Source organism: Puntigrus tetrazona, chromosome 9, assembly GCF_018831695.1.
Source record: "Puntigrus tetrazona isolate hp1 chromosome 9, ASM1883169v1, whole genome shotgun sequence".
Taxonomy (NCBI): domain Eukaryota; kingdom Metazoa; phylum Chordata; class Actinopteri; order Cypriniformes; family Cyprinidae; genus Puntigrus; species Puntigrus tetrazona.
In genome coordinates, this window is record NC_056707.1 from 8,704,531 (window position 1) to 8,723,801 (window position 19,271).

The window sequence follows — 19,271 nt, forward strand, 5'->3', positions numbered from 1 at the left end:
TATATATATATAAATGTGCATAGACTATGACTGTAAATGCAAAAAGGTTGGTTTGTAATGATCGGATTAATTTTTGAAGTGCATTTTTTGCAGCTTTTTTATTTGATTTGTTAAAAAGAAACATATTCATTATTTTCTGCTTGTTAGCTTGAATAGACTTTAACTTTACATCAGACACACAAGGTCATACTATGTTGATATTTGAAAATTGTTTTTAAGTTCAAAATCCAACATTAAGTCCACGTCAAATTGCCAACCAAACCATTCTCAAATCTCAACCAAAATGCAACATCTGTCTGAAGTAACGTCCAACGTCAAATTGACATTATATTGACGTCCAGTGCCTTCCGCAGTAATGCCGACTGTTAGTAAATATTGCTGTCCAAGTCTGAGGTCTGTAAAAAATAATTTTAGAATTGTATGTGAGAAGAAAATGCCACACAGAAACCAGTCAATCTGTATCATATTGCCAGTAATTCCTATAAAATGTGCATGTAGACCATGATTGTAGATGCTTTTGCAATTTATATATATATATATATACAGTGTATAAATAACGGTCTGATGTGTAATCAGATCAGCAGGGCTTAAATCTATAGCTTTAATGCTATATCACTTTCATGGCTCTTTCTAAATCTCTACACTTTATACACAGAATATATAACTTACATTTCAATCATTTACAAAGTACATTCTGCAGTTATAAAGGTGTGTGGTGTGTATTCTGCATCTGCCGTGCTGCCATTGTCTTTTAAGTCGTGTGTTCTTAGGTCCACTGGCACATGAAACACCTCCACCGCCCTTGTAGCGCTGATGAAATACCTCAAATGAGGTGGTATCAGCCAGGTATCATCTGCATACTGTATCATGAATACTGAGCACACTTTCTATGCATACTGCATAGCAGGCAATGTATTATGCTGTTTCAGTCACACGAGAGAGCTGTGGATATCTCCCCTGTGAGGATAAAGAAGGTCACAGAGTCTTAACACTCTGAATGCTTTGTGATGGCTATGAATTGCCTTGTTGCTCTCATGACACAGGCTATCTTCATACTGGCCCCAGTGACCGTCCCCTTAGATCACTTTATTGATCCTGCTGTCACTGATCTTAATGCAATGCACTGCTACTGAGATGCTTCTGCCAAAACAGGGGTCAGGGGCTAGTAATTTCACTAAGCTTTTCAATAGAGATGTCTCGATCTAATATGGCAATATTGCAAATAGTACACTGCAAAAAGAGCTTTTCAAGCCAAGAATTGTTTGTCTTGTTTCCACTCAAAATATCTAAAAGTTTTTGTTTTTTTTTAAATCAAGGAGGATTTTCTAGACAAGCAAAAATGATTTTGTTTTTCAAAAAACGAGTTGAAATTAAATGACTTTTTGCTTAGAACAAGCAAAATAATCTGCAAATGGGGTAAGCAAAATAATCTTATTTAAAAACAGAAAACAAGATTATTTATCTTACCCCACTGACAGATTATTTAGCTTAATTTTGACTGAAAACAGAAAAAATGATTGCTTCTCTTGTAAATCCTTCTTGATTTAATAATTGTTAGATATTTTGGATGGAAACAAGACCATTTTGGGTTACCAAGTTCAGTGATTTGTTTAGTTTGCACTAATTATTTGATTAAGTTAAACCAGTAATATTGAGAAGTGCTGAAGAAACACATGTTATTATCAATGTTGAAAATAGCTACATAATTTTTTGTCACTTTTACTCACTTTTGATCAACTGAATGCATTCTTGCTAAATAAAGGAATTATTTCTAAAATAAAATGCAAAAAAAATCATGCTGACTATAACCCTTTGAACTTTAGAATCACAGTCTTTTTTATCTTGTTAATTTATCTCTCTGCCTGTTAGACTGTATTGATTTTTCTTTAACAGCATCTTGTCATTGACAAGTAAGGCAAGTAATGAAAGGTTTTTACTAAATACAGAGACAAATTTAATTGCCATTAATTGATAGTCATCTATATTGCATTTGTATATTGCACTTTAATGCCTTTCGAGTGCTAAAAGCTAAAATCCTTTAGATTGCCCACGATTATCAGAAAATTATAGAGATGTGGATTTGATATTATTTTTTAAAGCTGATTTAACAGTCAAGTGCCTTTATGGGCCTACATATTTTCCCTTTTTTGTATGTTTTTTTTTTTTTTTTTTTAATGAATTTTCACAGTATTATTCATTTTGTGCCCATTCATTTTCAGATCACAGACAATTTGCACAATTAAGATAATTTAAGTTTTTCACATTGATAACCTGATATCACTTGCTAAGGACACAGTGGTATGGCAGTTGGTCCTAACAGTACTTTAGGCTATCTTTAATTAAATGTCAAAATAATACCCAGCTGTGAGGGGAAAATATGTGAGCATCCTTAAAATAGTGTTGCCTGAAGTAATACTATGCTTCATTTACAAATGTGCCATTGACAAGCTTTGGCAGTAACTCTTGTGTATGTTCAAGGGCTGTTAAACTGCGTTTGTCTCTATGTAGAACAATGTAGGATAATAAAAATAAATAAATAAATACAGTCACGTAAGCCCCACTGAGATTTTATGTACCATAAGAATAAATAATGAAAAAAAACCCCAACAAATTGCAGATATATGCTTATATATGCACATGGTAACTCGAGAATATTTTTATGACAAGATTACCAAAAATAACTGCATGTAAGGATAATTACTTAAACCTCAATTATACCAATGTGATGTCCTGTCATTTGAAGTTCTTATAATTAAGAGTAATTAAATGCAGTGGGTATCTGGCAGTTACTCGAATTGCAATATGATTAAAATAATGCTTTCAGAACGCACTTGCTTTTGTGTATTGAAAAACATCAGGCAAGCCAACTGAAAACCATTGTTGCCTTGGTGAAGTGCAAGTCAAACGGCCATGTTAAATGAGCCGCTGTGAACAACATGCAGTGTTCTTTTAGAGAACCACTACATGCTAATTTCTCCCCAGTATTCCTCCCATCATTGTCCCAACCATGCCAGGGCAGCACGTGACAGCTTCACAAAAAATGCATTATTCAATTAACCTTTGCCCTTGCAACTGCCACATAAAAAAATAAATAAATAAATAATGCTTCTCGGGGCTTCCATGTATTCGCTCAGTGGACCAAGATCAAGCGTTGTTCACCATTGTATGATGAGGGAAAGGGCAAGAGGTAGCTATTAACTGGGGATTGGCTGTTATCTCCTTCCCCTGCAAAACAGGCTCAGCGAGAATGGAAGTGGCTGAATGCGTATGTCATAAACTGAGGCTCAGAGAGGACTGAATATGCTTAATGTCCTTTAATAGGGCCAATTCAACATAATGGAGACATTCCTATGGATTGATATCCGTTTCCTTTATTGTCTTATATGGGAAATAGGCTCTCGCTGACTGTAAATCATGTACTATAATATGATGAAAATCACAAGGGCACCACATCAAGGGAAATTCATATAGACTGCAAACAAGGCATCCTGCCTGTAGATGCTATTTGATAGGGAACCAGTGGCTGTCCTCCCTCAACTGTCTAGACAAGAAAAAAATAAATAAAAATACAATCCTTACATGAGAGTGAAGGTGCGATTTCGCAAAAAGGCCAATTGTCGATGATATAGTGATTGATGAAGCGCAGCTCACACAGACGACACTTTAAAAACTAAACACTGTTGGACAACATTGTGACCTCTTGTAACAAACTTAAACCTGATGGGAAATGTGCATGTGGAAACATTTCTAGCTTAGATTCCTACTGAAATTTAGTATATAAAATCTTATTCACGGCACTTCATAAAACCGCTCATAATTATGAGTTTCTAACTAATCAAGCTTACATATCAGAATTGCACGTTATACACTCTAAAACGAGAGTTAATATTTCACAAATCTGATTCTGAGTTTGTATTTCATGATAGTGAGAATTTTGAGTTGAGATATATGAATGCAGAAAGTCAGAATTGTGTGTATAATGCGTTTATATGCTGTATTTAAGGTATCTATGAGCTTCCATTGAAATGACTGGATGTCACCCACGAAAAGTTGCCAAACAATAATAAATGGTATTGCACTTTAAGATTCGATCACGTTTTTGGTTATTGTGCAGATGCAGCTTAAGTAAAGATACACAAAATCTGAGCGGGTCACATGGGGCCCCTTCAGTTTGAACAGGAATGTTTCTGACTACAAATATCTTGAATCTTACTGTGGAGTAATGTTACCTTACATTGTGGGTACGTATTGATTTCCAGGTCATGAGGAGGTCTCGGCGTTCCCTCAAGAGAACAGCTGTCATCAGATGTTCTACATGAATGACTGGTGCAGCATCCGTCGCATTCTGAACAAACATAACACACGTTAAAGGGACAGTTCACCCAAAAATGAAAATTCTTTCATCCTTTACTCACCCTCAATTAGTTTCGGACCTATGGCTTTTCTTCTCTGAAACGCATAGGAAGATATTTGAAAGATATTTCAGCTGATTTTGTCCAAACAATAAAAAACTGTTTTGAAACGGCATGTTTTGAACAAAACGTCCCTTTAATGGTCAGGTATGCCACATGAATGCCTTTCAGCATGCAGTTGAAAAACAGCAAAATGTCGAGGCCATCCAAAAAAAAAAAAAAAAAAAAAAAAAAAAAAAAGCTATTGTTCTTTAAAATATTCTTTCTTCCATTTACAACTAAATCCTTTAAGGGTGCCTTTCAGTAAACTCCTGATCTATTTCAGCTCTCTGTTTCACAAAAGTACTTTGATCTAAATAGTCTGAGATAAGCCTTTGTATGTGTTTTGAGGTAATGCGTAATGGAAGCAGGTACAAGTGACAGGTGCAGATTTGCAGTATCTCAAAATCAACAGTATGACTCAGGCTTTCCCGCTCTGCTTGTCCCGCTAATGGCCTTCATTTTGGTCCAATTGCTCCTGACAGCTGCAGAGATAAAAATGCTGTCGCTACTCTATAACATAAAGTTTTATGATAGATTTTCACTCAAGGGTTATTTTTTGAAAGCAAGCAACTCAGAATGGCAATGAATGTGTAGTTTGAACAATAATATCGCATATTAATGAAACGAATCATGCATTCATAAATGAAAAATGAAATCCATCAACACTGACATGGCAGCTTCAGGAAGATCAGTTGAAACGTGTCTATCATTATGCTTCAGTTGAACGAGCAATCATAATTGCTAAGCGGTGATTCCCGCCTGCTCATTGTCCATTCAGTCGACTAATAACAGAGCTTAGCATAAATGACTGCAGTGCAAGTGGTTGGCTAGATTAAGCGGAAATGCACTATGATTGAGCGTGACCCAAGTGTGAGAGAGCCTCCATCAGGGGTGAGCGTGAAAGAGGGTGAGTTTTGAGCGTGTGTGTGTTGGGAGATCCTCTAACACACTTTTGTGCCATGAGCTCTCCAAGTATTTAATTGCATTTAATTAATTGTGGGGGAAACAAGCACTCAGAAACCTTGACCCCCATCGCCCCAGGGAGGAAAGTCCTAGCCGGAAAGTGTCCTGCTATCAGGACCGCTCAGATAAAAGTAATTATGTGGAATTATCCAGAAATCGATGATGGAAAAATCAACAGTGTGTTTAAGGAAGCTGAGTAGGTAAAGCCTGGCCTGAGCACTGAGTACTTGTGTTTCAGTCTGACTGCGGCAAACATGTAATGAATATTCAGAGAACTCCCTCCACTGACAAAACAAAGCAATGGCTTTGAGTTCTATCAGCAAATATACTGTAGATATGCACAAGGCTAGATGATTGCATAATGTCTGAATAACTAAATAAGAATTTGAACAGTGAGAAAAAGTTTGTCGTACTATGTCTGAAAACAAAATTCTGATAAGGTACTGATAAGGTTTGCCATGCGAACCTCAGTAAAATCTCCTTTGGGTCCAATCACACAAAAAGTAGAGTATTAGGTAATTTTGTCACTTTTCACCTACTGTATGATACAGACGTTCTCTACATTCACTGTTTGTGCCTAATAAATAGCAGAGAAGAATGCTTATTCAGACGCAGCTACCATTTTGTACCGAAGTAAATCAATATTTTCTGAAAGAATCTGTTGAATGAATGAGTCAAAGAGAAATAAAAATAACATAACAACCTTGGCTAGTATTCTTACTATTTCTGTCATATGAAGATATGTGGTGAAATTAGCAAGATCGGTCAGCTAATTTTTATTTCAAATTTCATTTAAATTTTGAATACCAGGGGCAGCTGTCTCTCCAGTGGACCCCCTTGCCACATTACACCTCTGCAGATACTTCAGTGTCAGACAGGCTCCGGTAAGTTTATTGATTTAATATTTTAAGTCCTTAATGTTAATACAGTATTTCCTGTGTCACAACCATGGTACGTCAACATCTTTCAGTTTCGGAGGAAATTAATTAAAATGTTTAGTTCTTTTGTTCTCAATCAGCATAGCATCAACAGAGAAAACAAAATAGTACATGAACTCCATTTGTTTTGGCAAATTTGTCAACACCATAAGACGGGCCAATGACATAGCTGACATTCACCATGAAGTTACTATATATATATATATATATATATATATATATATATATATATATATATATATATGTGTGTGTGTGTGTGTGTGTGTATATTTTAAATGTAAAGTAGTGTTGAATAATATACATTATACAGAATACATTGCTTTTCTGGATTGATAAGCATAATTTCTAGCAGAGTTAGGGTTGAGGGAACATGACACTGGATAAAGCATATCTATACATAATAGTTTGTATTATGATCATATGTGTTCCCATCTTTTTTAGATCATTTGTTAAGAAGTTTACATGCGAATATTATGATCCTAGTGAATGTAAAAGCATAGAGGTAACAACTAGTTGATTCATTTGTTCATAAATAATATATATAATAAATGTATGTTTAATAAATAAATGTTGTTTTAATGTTATCTTGTTACCATAGCACATGCACAGCAGAAAATAGATCATTCGTATTCCAATGAAATATCAAAATACATAAATGTGTAAGCTTATTAACAATAACATACCTTAATACAGCAATTGATTGATTGAAGATATTTGGTAGTTAACTACTAATTTAAGTTTCCGTCACCACGTCAGATGTCACTTCTGTGAGATGAATGATTGATATTTTATATTTGTTGAGAAATTGTTGGTTACATGTGAAAATTGAATCTGTCTGCTAACATGAGCATGTGTTTTTAAATGTTAAAAACATCTTGATTGCTTGACTGCAAGATAAATGATGGCAAGGTAAAAAAAACACATTTTGTCTAAAAACAAGAACATTTAAGAGGTTGAAAAAACATAGCTTAGTACAAAAATTTTGTCTCATTTGTCTGAGTAGGTTATATATCTATTTTTTTTTTTTTTAATATTGCACCCTGTTTTGTCTCACTTCTCAAGAATCAGTGATTTCATTTAAAGTCATTTAAAGTCAAGTTAGATTCTGCTTAATTTCTTCTGACCATCTGTTGTCCAAGACTTGGATGATTATGTATAAAGACACAAAATGGCAACTGGCCACTGGCCACTATATCTGTGAAACCCTTCTAAAGTATAAATGTTGATTGTGATGTATAATCTGCAGTCCAATAGTCTTTATGGAGACATGCACACAGCAGTGCATATTAAGTGTACCATTGGGGACATTGCCATGCACTCAGATCTTGGTGAATAAAACTGTATATAGATAACATTTTGTATTTTTGTGCTTAAACATTGTAGAATTTGCACAGATAACAGTAATGCTCTCATGGATTGCTCTGCAGCAGTAGATAAGGCTTTAGCAAATTGCACTTGAAGGATGTCACTTGAGGTGTTGAGCCCTAATCAGTGGGGAGTTCTCAGTGCAAATCCAGCATTATGACTGGGCTTCTCCTAGACCCAGTGCACTGTGACAGAGTAATCTCAGCTTTTAGAAACACTGCAGACATGGCCATATTTTTAGGATTTGCCAATATCAGTATGACCTAATTGCTATGGAAACCACTAACTGAGACAGTGACTCTTGTATACTTTCCAACCTTTTTTATTTCAGTTGTAATCAAATCTGACACAGACTGAATGGCACTGTCACATTAACTGTGATTGCAAATCAAATCTTAAACGGACAATCGTTTTCATTTAACAGTGATTTCTTTTTTTATTCTGTATGACTTAAACACTGCCCAATAAATGGCAGCCTTCACTGGCAGTGTTAAAGGGATGGTTTACACAAAAATAAATGGTCGAACAGCATTTATTCAACTTCTTTCTATACTTATGTACATAAAAAAACACAGAAGATATTTTAACTAAAACAAAAAAAAAAACAAAAACAAACACACATCTACAAAAAACGTTTAATAGTTAATAAAAAAAATGAAACAAATAAAAAAAAAAGTTTACCAATATTCCTAAAAATCTGCTAACTTTAAAATGAAATCTCCAAGTATAAAAATATAAGCTATAAAAAAAAACATGATAATATTATATAAATGATACTACTGTTGGTTAGCAACAGTTATGTCATACAGATTTAGAAAGACATGAGAGGAAGATAACAGAATTAACATTTTTGTGTAAACTGTCCCTTTGAAGATGACTTTTTAGAATCTGTTTAAGATCTTGTTGCGGTATCGCATGCTTATTATTGAGGCTGGAAGAATCTTAGTGTGTTAGTCCTAGTGCTGGATGAATGTTCCAAAAAAGAGCAAGTCATGCCCTTCTGTTCAGTTTGTGTTCTATTCTTTTCTTTTCCCTGATGTATTGCTGAAGGTCAGTAATGATGGTCAGTTGGAAACGAGGGCCAGATGAAGCCTGCGTATGCTCCCCAGGCCTCTCAGTATTACACAATTATTTATTCTTCATCTTAATGTCTGTATTTTACAAATAGTGGCCGTCTACAATATAATAGCAATTTCACACAATCTCTTCCATCTCCATATGGTAGCTAATGGCCTAACAATCAGATTAGGTGAGATAGAGATAGACGATTCAAGAAGCTATTGTTATTGTCTAATGGTGTAATCAGTATAATGCTGGGATGTTGCTTCTCTGTTGTAGTTCAAGGTTGTATACCAGTAGATAAGTAAATCTGAATTGTCTTGACTTCCTTCCATGCTTTGTTCAAGAAAGGTTAGATGTGTTATGCTTGCGGATGATCTAATTGAATCGCGGCTGACAGTTATACTATGTTATAATATGTTGGATGAAATATTTCTCCATTTATAGATAAGATGCCCTGATACTGGTCACCCTGAAGTCTCTCATATTTCCTCTCAGAGGCAAAAGTGCACGGCCCCAAGAATGAAAAATGGCCCACCATCTGCGTCATTAAAAATTACCACTCTTATCCCTGAATGTCATACACCAATGGACCTATAATGGCAAATCAGCGCGCTACATTTTCATTAATGCAATAAAAATCTGAGATCAACTTCAAACTATTACCCATTCCATGTGGCAATCTCCTCCCCATCTCTATTTAAATGGGCAAGGTTATTAGAATTGGTAATTGCATCGAGCACATTACGCCACGTTAATGCAGTTCAATAGGTACTGTAATTGTTTGCTTGCGGGCACTGAAAGAGAAACCAAACACTTGAGACAGATCAGCTGAGAAGAGAATTAGAGAGTATTGTTCAATGCATCTTAATATTACAATTGCCGCAACGCCGGGCGCTCGAGTCCTCGCGGTGCTTCCCTCCCCCCCTCGCAACACCCAGTCTATTTGCCGAGATCACACAGACAGCCTCCATTATGGAAATGTCGGCTCAGAGCAGCGTGTTTCTCCAGTCTGCTTGGGGCCGGCTCTGCCATGCCCTAAAGATGGAACTCTCTCTATTCACTGACCATAAAGACCAAGCTACTGTTCACTGCACACCGCTCATGCTCTGGGGCAAAACACAGCCCAATTCCCAACTCACATTTTCCAAGGTGTTGAATCTTCCCTTATAGGGATTCACATGATTTCACATTTCTAGGTGATTGGATGAATGCGTGGCAAGCCCCCGGTGCATGACTCTCATCAAGCTAATGCATGGAAAAAGACCACCAGAGAGGCTCAGAGCATGCATTGTGAATGCCGACCGATTGTACGGACCACACATCCGTCTCTCCAAAACCCGGGCTGTACACATCAGCGTCTGCGGTGATGTCTGAAAAAGGTTACACTTCCCTCAAGAGCCAGAGTTAAAAGGGCCAGATAACAAGCAACTGCACCCACTCAAAAATTGCACTTGATTTTTTTTTTCTTTTCCCTTTACCCTAGAGAAAGAGGCCCAGTTACTGAGAGCGACTTTAATTTAAACATTCTGACTTTCCAAGCCCAGGGCCGCTTTGATCTATTTCTGATTTGTTCTTCCTTTTCAGGCATGCATGTATGAGTATGGCCACTGGACACAAAAAGCTCATTTAATTCAGAGAGACCACAATATAGCAAGATATCATGACTAATAATTCCTGTTTTTATATCCATAGCATGATTTACACAATTAAGGGCATGCTCCGTGATCAACATGCTTTGTTTTTACTAGAACAATGTTTCTATCAGTCAGTCATTTTTCTGTTTTCCGATGTAAAGATTTTTGACATCTCGTCCCAGAAACAAACTTATTTCAAGAACATGTCCTATTTGTCTAAATCGCATTGTGCATATGCCTCACATCTAGTGTAACACCACATTACAAGCTTTCCTTGAATATTTGGGCCCGTATTCACAACAGATCTTAATGCTAAAAGTAGCTTATAACTCGCTAATTTAGGAGAAAATCTCAAAAAGTACTCAAATTTAGGAAAATCTTTTATTATACAGGAGTAGTGAGGGGAACTATCCTAAAATGGCAGTTGTTGGCAGTTTGGTTTTATTTTATGTTTGCATTTTTTAATATCAGCCATTTTTTTTCTCTGTTAATTAAAAGGTTGTTTGTGCATATACGCTAACTGTTTGTGTGAAGCATACATGTAAGAGGCTGACAATATACTTGTTTAATTAGTGACACTTAGCCTGCATTTTACATTTATTAAATTAACATTTTTTTTTTTTGTAATCTTTATTTGAATATAGCAACATAACATCGCACACTACTATGAATAAATCCCTATCAGCCAATCACTAGTTAGTAAGCATGCTTCCATAGAAACTCTGACCTTACTCTTAGCTTTAAGAATTCTCTAGTTAAAGTTTGTCTTAGCAGCTTGTGAATAGGTTTTAAGAGAAAACTCTACTGCTATTCAGGAGAACTCTTAGTGGTAAGATAAAATGTGAACATGGTCCTAATTTTAAGTAACTGCATTGAAAATCCATTAGTGATGGACATGATTGTTCAACAACTCAGGTATTGATCTCTGATTAAAACAATAATTGCATGACCTTTTAAAGCGGTCATGAACAGAGAAATCTAAATCTTTTGATATATAAGAGATTATTGTGCTGTAAAAGCATTCTGCAAGTTTCAGAATTCAAAACTTTCTCATTAGTTTAAAAACAGCTTATTGGAGCCAATCAGCCAAAATTACAGCTTGTGGAATATGTGAACTCTAAATTATAATATTGTGTAATTTATAATAATAAACAAAGCAATATTTGAGGCAGGATTTTTAGAAAGAATGGAACTAAAACACTATGCTATGCCAACTATATTGTTTTAATACTGTTTTCATTACACAATCACTATTGCTATGTTATTACATATTGTTTGAGTGTCCATCTCTGAAGTCTGTATCATACACGACTGCTGTGTGTTATTGGCCAGTTATGCAAAATAAAATGTAGCTTGAGAAGTTCATCATACATTCGCAACAGTGTATAAAGTTCAAAATAGTCGCAATGTGTTGGCACATAAAAAAAGTCTTACCTTATGTTGCTACAAATGTGGCTTTGCGCTCAGTATAGTGTTAAATCATTTGCAAAAACAAAACTGTAAAACATTATTATTGAATGCAAAAATAAATACAAGCTGTTTGCATTTGCACCAAAATATCACAAGTGCAAAGCGACATTTGTAAACAGTTGCAAAACAAGAGGTTTTCAGGAATTTTTAAATATGTGTATCTTGAAAAATGGTCATCTTACGAGTCATGAAACGTTCTACCATGAACAGAACAGGAAAAAATGGGCAGAGCTCTAGTACTCTTTAAATAAATAAACAAATAATAAACCCTGTAACTGCTGAATAGAAACACAGGTGAAGAAATACACAACCCACAATGTCTTTAGAGCTACCAATCACTTTGCTAGTCCTCAAACCCCAATAGCAAATCTTGTAGAAACATCTACAAATTTAGAATAGCGCACGTGAATCATATTTACTACTGATGACACTATCCATCATTACTTTATTATTACATTTGTGTTTCATGAATATAAACAAAACAAAGCATAGGTTTGGAGCAACGCATGAGTAAAGACCACACTTTTATTTGGTTGTTTTAGGTGTATATATATATATATATGTACACTAAAAAAAATATGCACTAAAACAGTATGTGCTTTAAGAATCTAATGCTCCACACTTAAATTAAGTGTATCATCCAAGTATTTGAAGTGCACTTGTTCCTGTTGGGATTTTCAGTGTGAACGCAGTATTTGTACTATTTCTGAAGCAAAATGCGAAAGAATAATAGTTCATAAGTATCTCGGGACACATTTTTTTAAATGCATTTTTGTTTCGAATGAAGGTTTGTTACTACTTTCCGGAACCTGACCCTGCTTTAACAGCTGAGGTCTTTGTTGAGCAGGGAAAGAGCATTTAGGAAAAGCTGTGCAGGTGTCTGTTGGTTTTGCTTTGGATGGCTGTAAAACGTTTTTCGCAGAGAGCAAAGCAATGGAGAGAGAACAGTGTGCGCTTAATATTCAGCATTTATGAATAAGCATCTGGTCCATGACATGCTATGGGGCTAATGATGCTGTATTATGTGCTGATTCTCAGTAAGCCTCAGGCTTCTTGTGTTAAAGGGTTTTCAGGTTGAGCTCTGTGATGATGTCTCAGACTCACGTTGAAATCCCCTTTGTTATGCTGAGCATCATTATAGAGTCTGAATGCAAATAGTACACAGTGAGATGTGTTGATTGCTGTGTTTAGGATGGCAGGAAATCGCTTGGCTGTTCTTCTGCTGCACCTGCTATCTTTCAACAACTTGTTTATTCTCATGATGTCAGCAAACGCATTTAATATGTGTAATTATAGGCAAAGTAGGATCACTTGATATCTTGAAGGATATTAGCATCCAAAACTTTTTTTGCTTTAAGTTTGAACAAGGGATGTTATGTAAAAGCAGTTGTACTTCTAAGCAATTAAATATTTGACTGTGTTGGCTTTGTTTTCAAAATTACAGACTTGATCTTGTTGGATATGATTAAGTAGATGATTGAGTATATGCAAATTGTTAATCTAGAGGGAGATCATTTTCAATTACACATGAAACGCATTTCCGTTTAGGGGAGAAATCACTATGAATGAATCGCACCAACTGATGGTGACGTGCATTTATATGTGCTGTCTGTTGTTGTAGCAATTCACTAAAGGCATTATGCTAATCACACAATTTTGCACATGGCAATTCCCAGTCTTGTGGGTCAGCTGTGTGAGTTACGTTGTGAAGATTGCAGCAGACTACCTTAATCTGGTGTACTTTACTGGGCTGAACACTCCACCAGTTGCTTTAGAATGCTAAATGTTTGCTTGCTGAAATACTACAATCAAAAATGGGGCAGCTGTTTCACCATTCCTCATCAGAATGTATTTGTTTCCATTACTATTCATTTATTTGCAATTCACTAAATGAAAATGTACCCATTTTCTAATTGCATTTAAAAAAATGACCTTGTTTAAAGTCAGTGCAAAGTCAATATTTGTTTTTCACACCACAGAAAAATGTATTAACCACCCACCCAAATTTGAATGCTAAACACAAAGTAAATAAAATAAGGTATCAAATTCTTAAAAAAATAAGCAGTCTTCTCTGCTCTCAAACACCGGGGGGCGTGTCCACACGCTGAAACCACGCCCACTCACGGCAACGCTGCCGTTTCTCTCAACTGTTTTTCCCAAGCAGCTTGATTTAAATGAGACCAAGCTCAGTTGTTTTTTAATTATAGCTACCACGTAACATGACAAATGCATTGCTAGAGAGCAAACTGTAGGCTGTAATATCTAAAGGTAACAACAATAACTCACGGCAGTAACGACAGTAACTCATGATTGAATGGACTTGCTTATGCGCTCCAGTTATTTTGTGTGTGTTCGACTTGAAGCAGCACTGCGCAGACAATCAGTGTTTGACATTAAAGTACAGCGAGAGCGATTCAAAGCATAATGAGCGCCTGCTTCCTGTTAGCTCTCTCTGTACTGATGTCACACAGCGACCTGTCTGTGCAGTCAGTGCTGCTTCAGGTTCAACACAGCTCTTACAGTTTCACGGGGGGGACAGTGCTCTAGACTCGCCCAATAAATCCTGATCACAAAAATGGTGAAAAACTGTTTAAAGGTATGGCTCATTATTATATATTAAAGGTATATCATTAAGTATTATATATTTCACAGTCTTTGTTAAATGTTTCAGCAATGCATTTCTAACATTTATAATGTGTTTACGAAATTCTCAAAATTTCCACCGAATTACACAGACTTTAATTAAAATGTCGAAACTGGACCTTCTGGTGATGTATACAGGACTTCATTTAGTCTTCTTCAACCTGCCCCTACAATCTCACATTCATCTGTCTCCACTTTCAACAACCTCAAAATCTAATCAACATTGCATATAACCAAGTTCCCTTCAGTTTCTCTTTTATGACAATTAATTACACTCAGAAGTATATCACAATATGGAAGAAAACATCTGTCGTTACTTTTGTTTGATCGTGATTTTAAGGTAATAGACTAATCAGAAGCTGGAACAAGCACATACAGTAGGGGTCTCAAACTGCCTGCCATAAATTATTCTTTAATCTGCTCTGGAAAGTAATTTGTCTGATGTGCTTTTAGTTGATGGATGTCCTGTTTGTAGGTGCAGGTACTTTGTTCTCTTTATTTTACCTGTCCAAATGAAATAAAATGACTTTTTTTTATTGACAAGTGATAATTGATTATATATATATATATATATATATATATATATATATATATATATATATATATATATATATATATATATATATATATAAACAACTTCTGACCATCAAAGACAGACTGTGATGTTTCTGGACTCCTAATGAGACAGAACAGAATCTCAGGCATCATTAGTCCACTAAACATGCAGAGCAGCAATATGCTAGATATAAGGGTGAGATGTGTCAAAACTACTATTGAACTATATGATACTATTGATAATGCTTTGAAAGATAACTTTGCTGAATTTTAATCAGCTTTGTATTGTCATTAATATGTAAATGAACACTGCGTTAACATCAGGTCCGTGTTACCCACAGCCAGATCGCCCAGTTTATTTGGCAGCTAAAGTCTGCTGGATGACACAAAACTTATGACAGCTCCAGGGCTTTACTACCGCTACTGCATTTTTGTATCCCCACTCATGGATAGTTGGATAGAGTCCAGCGCATTATGTGTGTCAAAGCTCTACTTTTTTGACAAAAAGAAACACCACAGCCCCTGTTCTTGATTTTCTGTAGTTATATAGCACCAAATTATTTTCTTTTTTTTCATTGCTACAGTACAGTTTGCCAGAACTGAATCTTGAACTTAAACTTTAAAAGTCCAAACAAGATGTTGTATGTTGTATGTGCCATGTGCATCACTGGTGTGACAGGGCACAACACAATGGAAAAAAAGTGTAATAATCTCAAATCAGAACATGGTTTTCCTCAAAGAAGCACAATTTGGATTAAATGTGGCTTAAAATGCAGGTTTAATATCCGTTGATAGGATGAACGTTTACACTCAGCTGGCCGCTGGTTATGTTGAACTTTTTCATTACAGGTAGATGCTGCAACCCTAGTCTAGACATCAGTCTGCTACATTGTCTTATTAATATCTTAATAATGGATAACTGGCAACAAGCCTGAGCTCTCAGTATCTCCAGACCCTCCCCACGTTCTGTTCCAATCCGTTGTGCTGTCTAGCTGTTTTTGAATGAAAGGGCCCATGCTGTGTGTACAACAACTTTAATTCTGCCTCTTTGCCTGTTTGTTTTGTACAGGCCATAAACATAAAACAGTTTCTAAAATGTTTCTTTGAGAACATGCTCCGAGGGCATAATTTCCATGCAGATCAGTTAGCTCTATGAAATAATGAAGACAGCGTGTGCTGACCCTGGTGACCTGCCGATTTATTGTTCTTTTCTTTGGGGTGCCATCCTGCAATGGTGTAAGTTACTTGCGCTATCGGTTTGCACAGCACCGTTATATGAGCAGATGGCAAGGTTATATATTTACTGTCAGATATTATTAAGGCCCGGACATGTGGTCAGCTGAGATAGCAAGCATATGTTTGTGCCACAAAACAGTGCCCTCCAAAGGAGGCTGATTGAGCTGACACCAACAAGGGCAAATTCTCCTTCGTTGTCACTTCCTTTTCAGTTCAGTGCTAGCAGATAATGCACGAGTCTTGACTTCAAAAAGCCATATCCAATGTGCTTATTCAAAATTTATTTTTAAATGTCTACAGATTATAGCTAATGTCATTCTTTATTTTCATGCCTTCACATGTCTCTTTCATCCCCTGCAAATCGACCCGCACTATTTTTGTTTTTATGACGACGCGGGGAAAGTTCCTCTCTGCATAGGGCGAAAAACTATATAGTTTTCAATCATTATTAAATCTCCTTTCACAAAGCCATAACAAATCGGGCCGTAGCTTGGGTTCATTATACCAAACCCAAACAGATGAGGATTTTAAAATTCATTTGATGAGGAAAGGTTAATAATTAACAGAGGAAATTTCGAGTGCCATTTCCCCTGCATGGTGCAAATGATTTAGACAGATCACCCTCTTTACTGACTGCATTTGAGCTCAGTTGTTAAAAAATGATTCAATCTGTGATAATTAGCAAAGTGGTTGAGGAGCTCCCTTCTGCTGCAGTATTCAGAGCCATGAGTCATGCATTCAGACGCTGAATATGAAAACGATCTTTATGCGCTGAGAAAAATGTCTCTGACAAATCTGACTGCGTGTACGCTCGAGCCCAAATTCACAGTCAAGATCTCAAGTCTCTCGTGTTCATTCTTACAAACTAAACAACAGAGGAGTTTGACAATAACAAAGGGAGGTGAAGACTCGCAATTTGAGATGAGCGTGTAAACAGGCGTTCGCAAATGCTGAAGAGCAGCTCACCTCCAGACTGTCAGTCTCCCAGGGGGCTTCAGACTCTCAGTAAAGCAAACCACACTCATTACGGCAGCTTCAGTTTTTACTATCAGTACCTCACACGAACCGAGGGTCTATTTCAGCTCCAAATGTTTTCCTTCTCGAGCGCTCATGAATACCGGGAGACTGTCGCTATTCGTTGTCTCTTTGAATTTGCTGTATATCAGGAGTGGTGCTTGGCGAAGCAAATACCTTTCATTATTGTGTACCGTCTAAAACTCCAGGTACACAGGGCCTATTATGTGGTACCTCCCTTACTAAAGACATAAAAACAGTATGTAGGTCCATTGAACACATTGCTTTCAGAGTAAAGTACAGCTTCTAACGTCTTATGTTCAATGGGGGTGTATTCTTAGAGAAAGAGGTGCGGCGTACAGTGCATTATGGAATTTATGTAGCATTACCTCCCTCTATAATGTAAGTCGCTAGGCATTGAAATGTTTGACAAGTGTGCAGTGTGGTGGGGAGAGTGAAGATATGTTGGCAGGCCCTGAGGAGGCTTTTATTTTTTATTAAAATGAGCATACAACATTAAAAAGGGGCAAATAAAGTAGGAATGCATGTATTGGCACCATATCAGTATTAGGTCTTTTGTCAACCTTTCTTTATACATAAAGGTTTAGATAAAGTGTCACCGATTCTCCTAGTCCTAGTCTACGAAAATAGCATTTAGTACGAAAGTATTTAATACTTGTGGGTGAAATTTTGAAAGGGAACATATAACTAATAGTTCCGTATTTAAATATAGAACTGACCTTTGTCTTTATCTAACATTCATCTAAAACCTTTGGAAACACTAATAATTATTTAATAACACAGTTAAATGCAATTACATTTTTCATGCTTTACATTAAAATAATATGATGCCCAAATACATCTGAATCCCTTTTATGCTAAGTTTTTGGTGTTTTATTATTCATTAATTAATAATTCATTCATCCATTCATTATTATTCATTTTTCTCTCTAAAACATTAAGAAAGAATGCTACTAAATGCTTAAAATGCCCCAAATACCTTCCAACTTTAATATGGTGGAAAGTTAACATAAATGAAAAGATATTGTTAGATAAAAAATGTTATCACTCATTTATTTACTTTATCTACACTTTATGTATAAGCTATGCATTTCCTATTCACATCACATACAATGGTCTACAGAGCTGAATGCAAAATATTTATTTAGCCTACAAAACAAGATCTCTTACAGCCACTGGGTTTAATGTCAGACTTGCGTGTCTTTAGAGGTCATAGTCATTTTGTGGATAAGGGCCGTCTCTCAGAAAGGGAAAAGTCTTTTGTTTCTAAGTTCTGGTCATGGTGAGCCGGGCTGCAGAGAAGATCAATGGCCGAGACTGTGAGAGGACTGGTGCTGTGTGCAGGTCAGACTGAGAGGCGGTGTGAAGCCTTTTCATAGTGACAGAACCCCTGCCAGCTTCAACAACAGAAACACAGCATCAACAGCGCTCGTGGGGAGACAACAACAAGGCACTCACAATTTCAACCGACGCACACAGAGAAATGGATTTTTATTGTGACATTGAGGAGATCATCAATACCTGTTGTGCGTGATGGGGAAAATATCAAGGAGAGTTGTCGATACATGATGAAAGGGCAAACTCTTTGTATTAATGTCTTTCTCAAAGTCAGAAAAAGTATATGTTTCACGCTCTCTTTCTGAAAGGGCTGTGTAACTTTTGTTAAATTGTTCAGCATACGCAGGGTTTTATAAAGCAACATGATTCTTTTAAAAAAAAGGGAAAGCGTGTCCCGGAAGGAGAATGTGTTGGCCAGGCTGCTATTTCTCGACCTTGCTTTATTAAATGCTAATGTTCCCAGATGAGTTTAAACCTTTTGTGTGGAGAAAAGATGGAGCTGAGAAAATAAAGGCTGTTATCGATAACTGCATTGAGGTGTAAATAAAAGATGGAACGCACTCCTATAATTTTATTTA